This window comes from Saccostrea cucullata, unplaced genomic scaffold, assembly GCF_032062105.1.
Source record: "Saccostrea cucullata isolate Sc308-1 unplaced genomic scaffold, CSIRO_AGI_Scuc_v1 ctg4169, whole genome shotgun sequence".
NCBI lineage: Eukaryota > Metazoa > Mollusca > Bivalvia > Ostreida > Ostreidae > Saccostrea > Saccostrea cuccullata.
Genome location: NW_026919217.1, coordinates 79,317 through 95,012, shown reverse-complemented (window position 1 = coordinate 95,012; position 15,696 = coordinate 79,317). Strand labels below are relative to the sequence as shown.

At 32.5% G+C, this 15,696-nt stretch overlaps 1 long non-coding RNA gene and 1 other non-coding gene across 2 annotated transcripts; one reads left to right on the top strand and one right to left on the bottom strand.

The window, feature by feature from the left end:
- Positions 1 to 2,778: 2,778 nt before the first annotated feature.
- Positions 2,779 to 5,155, top strand: LOC134282536 (uncharacterized). The gene is made up of 2 exons (XR_009995314.1): positions 2,779 to 2,975; positions 4,546 to 5,155. It is a non-coding gene; the product is annotated as an uncharacterized LOC134282536 (long non-coding RNA).
- A 2,026-nt stretch (positions 5,156 to 7,181) lies between these two features.
- LOC134282564 (5.8S ribosomal RNA) lies at positions 7,182 to 7,335 on the bottom strand. The gene has a single exon (XR_009995315.1). It is a non-coding gene; the product is annotated as a 5.8S ribosomal RNA (ribosomal RNA).
- Between the last annotated feature and the right edge of the window lie 8,361 nt (positions 7,336 to 15,696).

Below are 15,696 nucleotides of genomic sequence, written 5' to 3'. Positions count from 1 at the left end.
ATTAGATTGCAAATTATGTGTAGGCTTTTTTATTTATTTATTTTTTTTTTCAAATATCTTGCTTTCGTGATGTTAATTAATGCAATATTACTGAAAACGCGGTACCTATACTTTTTAGTAATATGTTCAATTGTATTCGTATAGAGATGTATAATGTGCTAAATTTGTAATTTAGAAAACACTTTTTTTTAAAATAAAAGTAGTATGTAAGTTGATCAAATTTTCAACCCTTTTCTTTGAACCCCACTCGCGGGCACCTGTCCTCACGTGCCACAGGTGGGGAGACACGTGTCGCGAAGACACCTGCTACCGTGTTGGTGTATTTTTTGTATATTCTATGTGGATTGAGAGGTTTTTCTACCTTAGAGGAACAATGGGCTGTGACCAGGCGTAATATATACATGCAGTACATGGTATACACAGTATAGTCACTAGTAATGACCCCAAGGTGTCTGAACATTCAAATTTTAAAAATAAAAAAAAAAAAAATCCCACACACACTATATATATAAAACTTCACCTAAATCAAACAAATAAGATTGTTTTATAAAATATTTTATATATTAAAATGTTTCATATAAGCTATTAAATTTATTATGTGTTGGTGATTAAAAGAAAAAAAAAGAAAAACCTCTCAGATATTTATCTATAGATCAATCTAATAAATAATAGAACTAATCTACAGGTAAGGAGAATATTTGCTAGTTCAATAGACTATTTAAAAAATTTCAATATTATTTTACAATTTCTCCACAAAGAAATCGGCGATCACAAAAAAACGACAATTAACGGTATTCCTTGTTTGCCACCATTGTATTAACTTCAAATATTGAAAATATCTAGAGATCGATGACACGCAACTTAATGAAAACAAAGTCTATGAATTTTATTTCATAACTTTTTTTCTCTAGGTTATTTCTAAGTACACAATAAAACAACGTTTTATTTCTAATTTAGAGTCCAAAACAGAAAAGTGTGAGGATATTACAATAATAAGAAAAAGATAAAAAAAAAAAAAAAGATAAATACATTTAGTAAACAACAATATACATGACATGTGTAAAGGACTATGACCACTATTACATGATATCATTTATAAATTTGCCCGCAAAATTAAGAGTTTCCGTATCTTCTGTATTGAGTAATAACCAATAATTTTTTGTTCATCGTCTAATGCTGAGAAGTAGCGGTATTTACTATTTTAAAATTGTACATGTAGATATTTTCTGAGATGGAAATTTTTAACAATTGATTAATAATTCTTATAACTCCAATTTTGCTTTTGAGTTTCACAAAAGTAAAAAAAAAGCAATACCAGAGAGAGACAGAGACAGAGACTCATACAACACATTCTAATATAGTTTGTAATATTTTTCTTCGTTTTATTTAAGTTACGAAGGTCAAAATTAATCATTATATAATTCACTGTATAACAATGATTATAAACTTACATGTACTTTGTTAATTTATCTATTCTATTTTAGGACACAAATAAAAATGTATCCCGTAGATTAAGATTTTAAAAAACATATAAACATAAATTTGCAGACTTGTTATAAAGTTTTAACCAGCTAATTCGTATCGCTTATACTAGAAAGGGGGGGGGGGGGTAAAATCGCTCTTGTATGTGGATAATATGCCATCAGCATAACTTTGTTGACTTGTATACCTTTTTTTTACACAATAATCTAAGTACATGTGTATATGATTTTCAATCTATTTGTAAAAATCTGGAAAGTCCGTTTCAACAATTACCATAATCATCACTATTCACTCTAATAATGCACACTTTCAAACTATCTGAACAAATGTTTGAATTTCTATTATCCACATCTGATCATGATAACCATGATAATAAGGGACTTAAAATACGGTTTTATACCCAACTTCGATTCCATGATCAATTTTATCTAAGCATTTAAAACTGACAGGTTCATTCAGTTGTCATAAATGCAAGGACGTCTGCAATATAAAACGTAAAAAAAATATTGCCAAAAGAGAAATGCAAAAACTAAGGGGAATTTTCCGTAGAGACTGACATTCAATCACTAGGTGGCGTATCGCGATAGAATGCTTCTCTCTCATTGGTTAGATTTTTAGTAGAAGAAAGGGACAAAATGGCGAAGAAAACACCAAGAACTTGCTCAAGAAAAACAACAGAGATGAGAAGGTCTTTTGACTCTACACAGAAGAAAGGCACCTCAAACGACAGATTGATGTAGGAATCAGCTCTTACTCCCCAACTCTAGGCGTGTCGCTCTAACCACTGGCAATGTGACCCATTATGAAAATTTGACATAATACTTTTATGATCTCTAAATTTTATTGACTTGATAAAATGACTGATACACAAATAAGATTTTTGTAATCTCTCTGTAAGGTTTATAGCTGTTTACCATTTGCCATATTTCTATCACTAATTAAATCAGTTTTCAACAATGGCCACTGAAGAGTCCTAGTTCTGTGTTATTATACAAATGATCTTCCCTTGATGTAAAATAGAATATTAAATAAAATTAATTATCAAATGAATTATAATTTTGAATCGGAGAAGGCCTACATATCTTAAACAACCATAATTTAGATGTAGTCTTGCTTTTATGGAAAATTATAACTTATTTAATTTTTCTCACTCTCAGATATAATTGCTTTTCAAAATCTTGTAAATTGAGATTGTGATAGCCTGATAGGACTGCCACTTAGAATTAGACCAGAGTGTGACTGTGTCCATTTTAAAATGATACAATTTCCAATCATTTTTTTTCTTTTTCATGTGTCCAATAGAATTTTCACTGCATGTCAGGTGCAAGGAAATGGGCATGCAAGTAGTTTTTGGGACTTTTCTGAGCTCATGCTAAAAACAAAAAAGTTATTACTGTACGGTACTGTACTAACTCGATCTATTTTAATTTCAGATATCCATGGAACAAATCATCTGAAAACTAAGAGAGGATGAAGAATACTTCTGTTAAAAAGTATGTTTTAGTAGTAAGAACTTATGTAAACTCTATTTTAGGAAATTAAGGACTAAAGCACAAAGTTTATGTTTTTATTTTCTTAATCTCACTGTATAATTTAAAGCTCTCTATTTATAATAGTCAGTGGTTGTCAGTGTGTGTTGTGGGGGAGGGGGGGGGGTGTAAGCTGCTTTCCTCTACTTTTTAAGCTTTATATAATATCTTTATATGTTCGGCATTTCCATCAAATTAACAGATGTTAACATTTTCTTAGAAAGTCTCATTTTGCGAGCTAACTACTAAAATTCTCTGATTTATTTAAAGTAAGTATTTATAAGCAGGCCTATTTTTAGGTCACCTTAGTAAACTCAGGTGACCTATTACCATCTGTTTTTGTCTGTCGTGTGTTGACATTTGAACATTTTCAGCTTCTTCCTTGCAACCGCTCAACCAATTTCAACCAATTTTGGTACAAAGCATCTACGGGTGAAGGGGAACAAAATTTGCAAATTTTATGATACCCCCCCCTTGTTTTTTACTACTGGACATCAAGCAGTCAAACTGTTGGCATGATTGAAATGAGCACTGAGTCATCTACCATAATTATGAAATTCATAGCCCCAAGGTCAGGGGTTTTAGTACTAGGGTTGGTCCATATAGCTCTTTGGAATTAATCAACCATTTATGATGAAATAAAACTTAAGATAACATTTAGAAAATTTTGAAATCTGTGGCCCCAGGGTTAGTGGTTCCTGTGGGGTGGGGTACACAACTGGTGGTTTTAAAATGGAATAGCATTTTATCTTTATTACTCTGATCCACCTTTGGTTTCTGAGTAACCAGAGTAAGCATGTTAAGTGTATAATTATGATAAACATTGGTGCGTCTTTCAAAATTTGGAATTTCATGGCTTTTTGTTTAAAACACGAACCAAATTCAATTGAGTGAAAGTTGTTACATGATACCTATTAGGTCTATGGGCCTCTAGTTGTTATTCAAATAAAAAAAAATATTTTGATGAACAAGTAGAATGAAAGAAAATTCCTTAATTTATTCTGAAAATCAGGAACAAATCTATACATACATATTCAGGTACATTTAACATGTTTAAATAAATTCAAGTTTGTTTATTTCATTATCCCTAGTCAAGTGTTTAAAAGAGGCATCTTTAATAAACTAATGATATTTTACACTTGATAAATTTTTAGATTTCATTTTAAATCATTCTGATAAAAAAAAAATGCTTAAAATGTGAAATTAATCAAACAAAAGCTTGTACTAGAACAGCATTAGGGACTTTGTCCATCCAATTAATATTAAATGTTAGATACTGCCTAAATCTAACAACATCCTGTAGAGTGTCTCATCAGAGGTCAAATTCTATTAACCAATCAAATAGTCAGCTGCAAAATTATTGTATTTCATAAATTGGAACGAATAAGTCTAGAGTTGTTCCGTATTTGACATCTGACGTGACCTTCTATGGGATGTTGTTAGATGTTGTGAAGCGAGTATGCGAGAGGATCTAACATGTTGTTTTATTTAGATTGAGATTTTGTTAAACTATATTTATATATATTTTCAATAGGTTGAAGTAACTGATGAGCAGATCAATCCAACTTGAACATGATATCATTTCTCCAATGATGAAAACAAGTCTCTCTATACTCAAGCATTGATATTTTTAAAGTCAACTGAAACTGGAACAGGTCATACATGCAGACTACAGTGATGTGTTGCACAGTTCCGAAAACATGCAGCCACCACTAGCATAAGCATGATAAGTGTAAGTGGGTCATCAAAGAATGAGAACCACTCAAGGACTTTTCTGTTGGTTGATGATGGACTACAAACTGAATTTTTAACAAAGGAATCCACCTTGGTGCTTATTGGCTACTTATGATGTGAACTTGTGCATTTATTATACCAAGTAATTTTACATTTCCTTAATAATACTAGACTTGCATAAACCGAATTCAGGTTTAGTTGATTGATTACAGTAATGCAGATCTAAGTTCCTCTCGCAAGATTATATCTCTGATGTATGAGACATCATTAAATGCAGACATTTTCTCTGTCCTCCTGTCGTGACTTGAGGGCTCGGACTTAGCTGTAAAAATGTTTATGATGCAAGAGAAAAATGTTCAACCGATGTATGTAAATGTTGATAATAACATTAAATATTCTTTGATAACTAGTGTTAGTGTGTTGTTGTTTTTTCCAATATGAGAATTCAGGGGGAAAATGACTTTTGGTTGAAAACCAGGGCTAAAATTGTGTAGTCAATACTACAGTTTCCGTTGCGGAAACCTATAGTATACCCTATGTATATCAATATTGTAAACGCATACTGAAACCTTGCGTATACCTCAAGTTTCAGCAAGTTTCTGTTGCGGAAACCATTGGTAAACCATATGTATTTCAACTGTATACGCATACTGAAACCTTGCATATACCTCAAGTTTCAGCAAGTTTCTGTTGCGGAAACCATTGGTAAACCATATGTATTTCAACCGTATACACATACTGAAACCTTGCGTATACCTCAAGTTTCAGCAAGTTTCAGTTGCGGAAACTATTTGGATTCGTGGACACCTTTGGTTTCCGCACTGCGGAAACTTGATGAAACTTGAAGTTTCCGCACTGAAACTTTGCAGAAACTATTAGTAACCTTAAGTTTCCGCAGAGTTTCAGTAGAGTTTCAGCCATGCGGAAACTGTATTTTTCATCCAGTGTTTGATGAAATCCTAAATTAATGAATATCTGATGAGAAATGAAAAACAGACTCAATCCTAACTACCCTTAAAATAAAGTACAGAGCGACTTCTTAAAAACTTTAATTCATGACATATAGGAGGGCTGTCCGAAAAGTTCGTGGACAATGACGGTTTTGCTAAAATAAATGGTTCTATATGCATCTATTGTATATCAAAATATTTCTCATGAAAAAATAAGTCAGTATGATTTAATATTTATTGATGAAACTTAATATTTTTGAAGAAATCGGGGTCTTTAAAGATAGCAGATTGTGCGCACAGACCAGTCTGACGTTACGCTAATTTCATTATAACGTCAGACATTTGGATATTGATTTAACACAAAGTCATGTTCATGTACACACACTACATTTCTTTTTAGGGCGCAACGCACTTCCAATTGCTAGCAATCATCTTTAAGTATAGATTATAATTCATTAATTTTTAAAATTTTAAAATTTTAAAATTTTAAAACAATGCACACAAACTTACCAGCGTCATCTAAATTAATAGTTTGTATACCCAAACTGAACAGCCCAGTCCGAACGCTGCGCTAAATTTATAACAACGTCATGAATAGAAATCTTCATTTACAGTTAATAATATGTGTTTTTAAATTCTTGTAGGGTCTTTAAATTTGTACACAATGTTGAAAAATCGTATATACGAATCCCTAATCGACACCTTCAATATATTTCAATGATTTTGAGTTGTTTTAACAAATATTTTGTCTCTTACATCGTTTCAACCGTTATAAATCTAATTTTTTTTTGACCGGACGCTGCCCCGTGCCGACGGACGACGTCACTTTTTCTGTTGAGTTTTGACACCTACTTGTTAAGGTTTTCTTCGTGTATTTTCGTTGTCTATATAGTAAGCGATATTTAAGATGTCAAAAGAGGACAATAACCTCTTTATTTGTGTTACATAAAATTTTTACTAATTTTTGACTTGTTTTTTTTTTTTGTTAAAAAATAATCATTTTAATCCAAACTCTTTATATCAGAGCTTTCATCATTTTAACCATGGTCCATGCGCACTATTCGCGACCTCTAAAGACCCCGATTTTTTTAAAAAAAAAAATATTACGTTCCATCAATATGATGGCGCCCGATTCCCTCCGCCCTTCTCTCTCCCCTTCGATCGCCGTCCGTACTTGCACCGCAAGGACAAAGCGATTGGTCGGGTTTGGTGTGAGGGCACTTCGTGACACACATCGGTCAAAACCCGCCGCCGGCTAAGTCGCCCGCGTAAATGGCCAGACCGCCTTGCCGTCAACGCCCTCGCCGACCTCTCGCCATCCGCCCGAGCAGACGTTCGAGAAGCTCTGCGATGGGGAAATATCAAAGGCAGTGAGACCAGCGACGCCTATGAGCCTGCGTCGGTCTGCATTTAAGGCGACGGAGCCTGTTCGGCTGCGACGGCCCAAGGCGGACTTGGAAAACCAAGTCCGATTGATAGTTTCACCTACCCATCAAACAGACGTGGCCTCGGGAGTTACCCGAGGCCGCCATGTGCGTTCAAGATGTCGATGTTCAATGTGTCCTGCAATTCACATTAATTCACGCAGCTGGCTGCGCTCTTCATCGACCCCCGAGCCGAGTGATCCACCACTTAGAGTTGTCAATAGATGCCAAAAGTGATTCGGCCAATTGAGGCGCTCAACGAGGTACGCCTGACGCGACCGAGGAAAGAAAAGCCTAGAGACTTTGCCTTCTTCCGACCCCTTCCTCGTCAAAATTAAGATTTTGTATACGTGAAAAGTACATACCCGGGCGCCTACAACATCGGAACAATGACCGGCGATGCCGAGCGGTGTTTTGCGACCTTCCCCGTCAAAGTCCGGGTCGCGGTCGACCTCGTCTGAACTTAAGGCGACGGAGCCTGTTCGGCTGCGACGACCCAAGGCTCTCTCGGTGCGCCTCTGCCAACGAGGACCCGACCGAAAGAGAAAGCGACCTGGTCACGGGCACGGGGGTTTGGACACCGTTACATCTCGACCATGTTAACTTAAAAAAAAAAACTACCCATTCATAAATTTTAGTCATATTGAAACAGAAAATTTCATACAATAGGCTACAATTCTTATATACTTATAATCTAATGACATGGTTACTGGCTACCTGTATCAACATTTTTTTTGTAAGTTCCTTCCAAAGGTTACTACAAATTTGGGCAAATTTTGGTACATTTGTGAATTGAAATACAGGATAAGTCCTTTTCAATTTTATTATTTTTCTAAACTTTGAAAAAGTTATTTCATTGTTTTGTGTTGCACGATATAGGTTAGTTTGAAAAGTGTAAAATGAAGATTTGGAAGTCTAAGATGCATTAGTGTTTTCAGCCATATTTCGCCTTCGAGCAGCTTCCTCCATTGTTAAATATTCAAATGTGGTGAACCCTGATCTTATAATGTTATTTTATGACTCCCTTCTTTTGATACAAATATTTATGCAGTCAAGCGAATCGCCATAAGCACGCATGTATTTCCAAATTGTATATATGAGTATTGATAATTATGATAGATAAATTATATGTACGAAAAAAAAGGTAATGTTTTGACTTCCTAAGACGTGTTTTAAACATTCATTGCGTTTTTGAAGCCCACTACATGTATATAAATAAATCAGAGTAAACGAACTTAATGGAAAAAGTGTGGATTAAGGATGTAAAAGGTGTTATTAGACACAACATATACAGTGAATTTATAAAATTGCTAAACAAACTACCGCGCAAGCGCGGGAAATTGCATTTATGTAAAGAAACCATTTACAGCAGAAAGATTATTGTAGTTGAAAATTCAGTGTAGATTTTACTGACAGACTACAGGCTTATAGAGGGAAGAAATATTTTGTTCAAAATGCCACTTGATGTAGACGTCACCATCCCCATCAACTTTTTTTTGAAAATTTGAAAAAATCTTTTTTGAATTGGCGTTTCAATGTTATGTTTATTGTACTTAAGATATTCTTATTTCATTTTCTTGAAAATTAAAATATACACAATGTACAAAGAGATTGACTTTTAGGGGGCTTGGCGGGGGGTAAAAATTCACAGGTACTTGTGTTTTGGTGTACAGGTACTTGTGTTCTGGTCTCCATATGAGTAAAAAAGTCTCGAGAGGGACGTTAAACAACATACAATCAATCAATCAATGTTCTGGTGTATAATTATATACATGTATGTGTAACGTGTTGAGGGGTCATACCTGGTTGATTCCAGGATCTTGTTAAATATTGATATCAATAACAAATAATTTTTCTTTTTAAAATGATGAGTTAAAATGATTGGCCTGCAAATATATACAAATATGACCCTTCCCTAACTTATATAGGGTGTATCACACTTGAATTTTTGTATTTACAAAAATTACAGTTCACCCAATGGCACCGGGCTGAGATCAATATTGTCTTTCTTACGATCGTAGTGTCAATCACGACTTTAAGTCCATCGTTGCAACGAACCCGATCGACGTGTAGGAATTGTACTTTGTAATTAACTTGCTTGCAATCACTACTGGACGAAAAAAGTGCTGAGAATCCCAAATTTTACTGATAATGTTTGATAATTACTGATACGGTGCTGTTCTTGCTGATAAATACTGATATTTACTGTTATTATTACTGTTGTTGCTGATAATTTTAGTTGTTGCTGATAAATACTGATAATTACTGTTGCCTTTTACTGTTGAGTCTGATAAATACTGATAAATACTGTTGAGGTACTGTCGCTGCTGAGAATTACTGATAATTACTGTTGATGTGCTGTCCATGCTGAGATTTACTGATAATTACTGTGGTCATTGTTTTTAACCTAGTAATTGGTTTTAAATAAAACAGAGGGCTATAAAAACCTTTAATTATTACTTTCTTTTACTTGAATTATCATGACAAAATTTTCATATTTCTTTAAATGTTCTGCTTATGACAAAATTACATGTATGTAAGCTGATCTCAATTTCTACATTAAGTTTGTGAAAATTTTGACAATAATCAAATGAATTATTAATAGAATGAATATATAAAAATAGAATTAATAAAAAAAAATAAATGCAGCAAAAAAAATGGAATTTTACTTTTGCATAAGAACTTATTGATAATAAACTGTAAATAAAAAGAAAATTATGCTATCTTAAAAAAGATCCACCACCGCCTTTCCCGACTCCAAGAAATTTATGTAGGAAGATCGGTGATCTTTTTTATCAATAATAAGAAAAAAGTTCTTAATGGATGGGGAAAAAAAATCAGGATAAAAATGTTTCCTGCAGGTTAGAAAAGTTGGATTCGTACCTTTTTCACTAGGTCAACTGGTCAGGTTTGGACAACATTTTCTCTTTGAAGGCCTTTTTTCTCTCGAAAACAATTTTTATCTTGTTAAATGTTGTTTTCTGGTCTAATTTCGGGAAATATTTGAAAATTTGCTAGAAAATTAGAAATTTTATCCCTTTTAAAAAGTAACTAAGAGATGAAAACAGGGTTGAATATGTTCAATCTGTGAGCACTGATTTTAATTAATAATTTATTTATTTATTCATTTATTTTAATGTTATAGACGTTTGTAGATCTCCAAGAATTAAACTCCTCCACATGTACATACATTGTATGTACAAGTACACACTGTATGCATGGGCAACCGGCAAATGGGGCGAGCTGATTAAAAATTAGAGGTTAAGAATCCCTAGAGCAAAAGTACATGTGTTTAGTTTTTCTCTTAAAATTTCAATACAAAATACATTTTTTATTAAATCATTTTTGAAATCTCATTAGTTTTTTTTATTTGATTTTATGGAATGGGAAATAAGAACTGAAATGAGACTCAATTTAATATGTTACTATTAGTATATGATCAAACTGATCGATTTTAATTTTGCAGGGTAAAAAGTTTTAAGGAAAACACCTTTAAATTGATTTCAATTGATCCGAAATCGGTGATCGACCTGTAAAAGTTCTACTTTCGTTTTAGAATCGGGTCAATTATTAGTACATTCTGCCATAGGGATATCGTTACGGCTTGTGTTTTTGTAAAATTAGAATTTTGTACAGTGATTATAATTTTTTTTAAATTCCATTTTTGTCCAAGACCTTTGTATAAACGAACAGTACAGACTTGGTGCTTATTTATATAATTTTACTTGATTGTAGCACAAAAAGGAGGGGGTGAAATACTGTTTACAATTAAGTGATAGCCGATAGGGCAAGGTCTGTTCTTTAGTTTTGTGTTTTAAAAGTCATGCAAGTTATGATATTATACTTATCGAATTTTTTATATGCATGAATAAAATTATTTTAGAGAATCAATTGTAATGAACCATACAAATATCAGAACTGAAGTAATTATAACATTTATTCATGAGTGCGATACACAACGTCATGTTTCTGACATTCAAAATCCATGTATACATTTAAGGGTTTTTTTCTCGGATTTAGCGAAGTGGAGTTTACCTGCATCTGAATCAGGAACAATTCATGCTAATATTATTTCAAAAAAGTGCTTCACTAAACAATCTTTCTCTTTATATCTATATGATTGTATATTTTGCACACTTTTTTTTTTATTAAAAAGTGAAGTCAATTTCTCGTCTACGTATTTACCGGTCCCGAACAATCGTTAGCAGAGATTCAAAATTGAAAATACATGTGACCACCTCCCCCGGGATATTCTTTTATCTGATAAACAAAATATACTCCCCGGCCTAAATTCCCTTACTTCGCATTCATAGCAACCTACAATTTTTTTTGTTTAGTTTCTTATTCACGCATGCCTTTTAGACCTACTGTTATGTATAAAATCACCTAAATTTTTTATGTTTTTGTGGTCTATGTATACTAAAGTAAAATGGTAAAAAGATTCAAATAAATGATTGATTGATTGAAGAAATATGCGTAAAACTAAAAAAATGAAATTAAATACTGAAGAAGATAGATCTTTGAGAATTTAAATAATAATGAAAGTAAGTCTGTACAACGTACATGATGTACATGTATGTATCTTTTTTTCATTATAGTACCAAAGTGTTCTATTCTAAATATTTTTTCTATAAATTTTATTAGTCATGGAATTTTTTTTTTCGTGCGACCATAAATTTTAAGATTGTTCCAAAGTAGCGAGTACATGTACAGTGTAGGTAGTTTGTTTATTGAAAACACTGGTAGCCGCAGACGAAGAACAATAGGTAATTAGTGCCCATTGTTACGCTGACCACTACAATTTGCATGGAATATACAAGTTGTACCCCGTTCTACCCCGGGGCTGAAGACATGTACACAATACAGCCAAATCACAGGTCAATCACCGATTTCTGATCAATTGAAATCAATTTAAAGGTGTTTTCTTTTCAACTTTTTACCATGCAAAATTAAAATCGATCAATTTGATCATATACTAATTAAGTCTCATTTCAGTTCTTATTTCCCATTAAATAAAATCAAAAAAAAAATTAATGAGATTTCAAAACTGATTAAATAAAAAATGATTTTGTATTTAAATTTTAAGAGACAAACTAAACACATGTACCTTTGCACTAGGGATTCTTAACCTCTAATTAATAATCAGCTCGCCCCATTTGCCGTTTGCACATGCATACAGTGTGTACTTGTTCATATGTACATGTGGAGGAGATTAATTCATGGACGATCTACAAACGTCTACATAACATTAAAATAAATGAATAAATAAATAAATTATTAATTAAAATCAGTGCTCACAGATTGAACATATTCAAACCTGTTTTCACCTCTTAGTTACTTTTTAAAAGGGATAAAATTTCTAATTTTCGAGCAAATTTTCAAATATTTCGACGAAAAGAGACCAGAAAACTGAACATTTAGCAAGAAAAATATAATTGTTTTCGAGAAAAAAAGGCCTTCAAAAACAAAATGTCCAAACTCGACCAGTTGACCTAGTGAAAACGGAACAAATCCAACTTTTCTAACCTGCAGGAAACTTTTTTTATCCCGATTTTTTTCCCATCCATTAAGACCTTTTTTTCTTATTATTGAAAAAAAAGATCACCGATCTCCCTACATAATTTTCTTGGAGTCGGGAAAGGCGGCGATGGATCTTTTTTAAGATAGCATAATTTTCTTTTTATTTACAGTTTATTTTTCAATAAGATCTTATGCAAAAGTAAAATTCCATTTTTTTTTCTGCAGTTATTTTTTTTTTATTAATTCTATTTCTATATATTCATTCTATTAATAATTCATTTGATTATTGTCAAAATTTTCACAATGTTAACGTAATGTAGAAATTGATATCAGCATACATACATACAGTAATGTAATTTTGCCACAAGCAGAACATTTAAAAAAAATATGAAAATTTTGCCATGACAATTCAAGTAAAAGAAAGTAATAATTGAAGGTTTTTATAGCCCCCTGTTTTATTTTAAACGAATAACCAGGTTAAAAACAATGATCACAGTAATTATCAGTAAATCTCAGCATCGACAGTACCTCAACAGTAATTATCAGCAATTCTCAGCAACGACAGTACCTCAACAGTATTTATCAGTAATTATCAGACTCCACAGTAAAAGGCAACAGTAATTATCAGTATTTATCAGAAACAACAAAAAATATCAGCAACAACAGTAATAATAACAGTAAATATCAGTATTTATCAGCAACAACAGCACAGTATCAGTAATTATCAAACTTTATCAGTAAAATTTGGGATTCTCAGCACTTTTTTCGTCCAGTAGTGCTAGAAGCTTCCGTCAATTTTGAAATCGGCGATTGACGAAGATAATTTGCACTTCCCGCTTTTTAATCGGTAATGAAACTACATGGACAAAGTTATTAATTTTTTTTTTGTTATTTAAATCAAGTTTTGAATAATTCAGTGACGATAGTTTACGAAATAAATAATCGATTATTTATTGTCAGTTTCATTAAAATTTGCCGGTATCTTAGATCTGCCAACCGGAAACGCTACCATACTCACGTTGATGCTATTTCAAGAAAATTTAGATTTACCCTACAAAAAATAACTTTCTTCAATGTGGTTGCTTTAGCTTTGCATTACGGTGAGATGTAAGCAAATGAGTACACTTTTGTGTGTTTAAAAGCTTATAAATCCAATTTACATGTACAAGTTTACTGAGATCGTATAGTTTTTTGTAAGCGTTTCCGAAATTTGAAATTTGATCCGTATAAACCAATGCACTGTTAATATAATTGTTCAAAGGGTAGGTCCGAAATACATAGAGCTGAAGACCAAACTCCCAATAAATGAATAAGCAAAAGTCCAAAAGAATGATCCCCCCCACAAAAAAAAAATACGAAGAGAGAAGTGATAATTTGAGAGTAAGACCGGGAATGCTCTTTTCTGACCAAATCAGAGTGTTTTGTGCTCAGTAGGTATCCATGGTCCCGGATATGAAAATGCATTTCATCGTCTAACCTACCATCACTATTTACCTACGCTTTGTCCGTAGCTCTGTCCGTTGACCTATGAACCCCAACAGGGCACCGACCTTAAATACAGGTAAATACTCATTACTAATATTTATGGACACAGTCCACATCTCTGCACCACAGGAGTTCTAGCCCTAAGCTTTTTACTTATTCACTTCAGTGTTATAAGTTTTATTGCTCTTAGTCAAAACTCTTAATAATTCCAATGTATTTCTGTTCAAATATTATTACTTACTATCGGTGGGCTTACTTGTTATATTCGGATCAATTTCATTACAAAATGATTTACCAAATTATAGTGCATTGGAACAACAAGAAAATCCAATTTGCTTTAACAAGATAATATTAGTTTACAAAATGAAAGTCTTTTTTCCAATTATAAAGTCACCGAATTTGAGTCACTTATAACATACATTCTGATTTAATGAACCTTTTTATCATTTTACTTTCACTGCGAATAACTAAAAATAAAATGTTCAAACAATATATCCGTGCTTCTATAGGTTTACAGTATAAACTGCATCAATATTATACTTAAGAAGAAATTTACTCTTAAGACTTTTGCTATCTAAATTTGTTGCTACATTGTAGTCATAAATACTGTATCTAGTAAAATTGGTGGGGGGGGGGGGGGGGGTTAAGCACTTAAAGTCTGCTATCATCAAGAATTAAGAATTTTGCATAAGCTTTTAATTTACCGTATATAAACTTTACCAATGTCATTTTTGAGAGGAAAGTTACCCCGTAGATTTTTGCTACATGGACATGTATCTTTAAGATGTTTTAAGTCAAAACTTCTGTATCAGTTATTGTCTTTGATGGATATTTACCCCGCAAATAAACGTTTACTATCGATAAATGTAAAAATGTATTGTCAATATTCAATCTAAATGTTTTCAAATAAGTTTTGTTTTGATGCTAGATCGTCTACATACTAGAAATATGCTGCATTTTCACCTTCTTTCTAATAAATATCATTTAAAATTCTGTTTTTTATTTTGTTTGATTTTGTCAATACCTGAACGCAAAATGCTTAAAACAGAGAAAAAAATGTTTTGATTTTAAATGCATTACGTGTAGAATATTTATTGTTTGGTTTGGTTTTTTTGTCCACACTGTAACAGCTTATTTGTCAATTTAAACTTCTTGAACATGTACATGCAAAGAACATATTTAATTAGAACCAGATATAAAATGTTATCACGTTTGACGAAACGGATGATCATTCTCGAAATGATCATTCAAAATATCAAGTTGATAATATAAACTAAAAATCTGAATGTTAGCTTTTCACGAAAAAGTTTGAGGTAATAATAAGGAAAAAATCAGGACTATCTGCAGTTGTCTCTATTGATCTGCCCCCATATTTTGCAAATTCAATGAGGGGTATCATGTACATGTAACACATGTACTATTTTTTAGTGAATTACATAAGAGTTTGCAATCAACCCAAGGCATATAGTTTAAGTTACTTCAAAGAGAGGATTAAAGACATTGCACTTTCCTCTGCATCCACCACTGGTGTATAGGTGGTGAACCATTTTATATTATTTTAGTCCTCCGCTT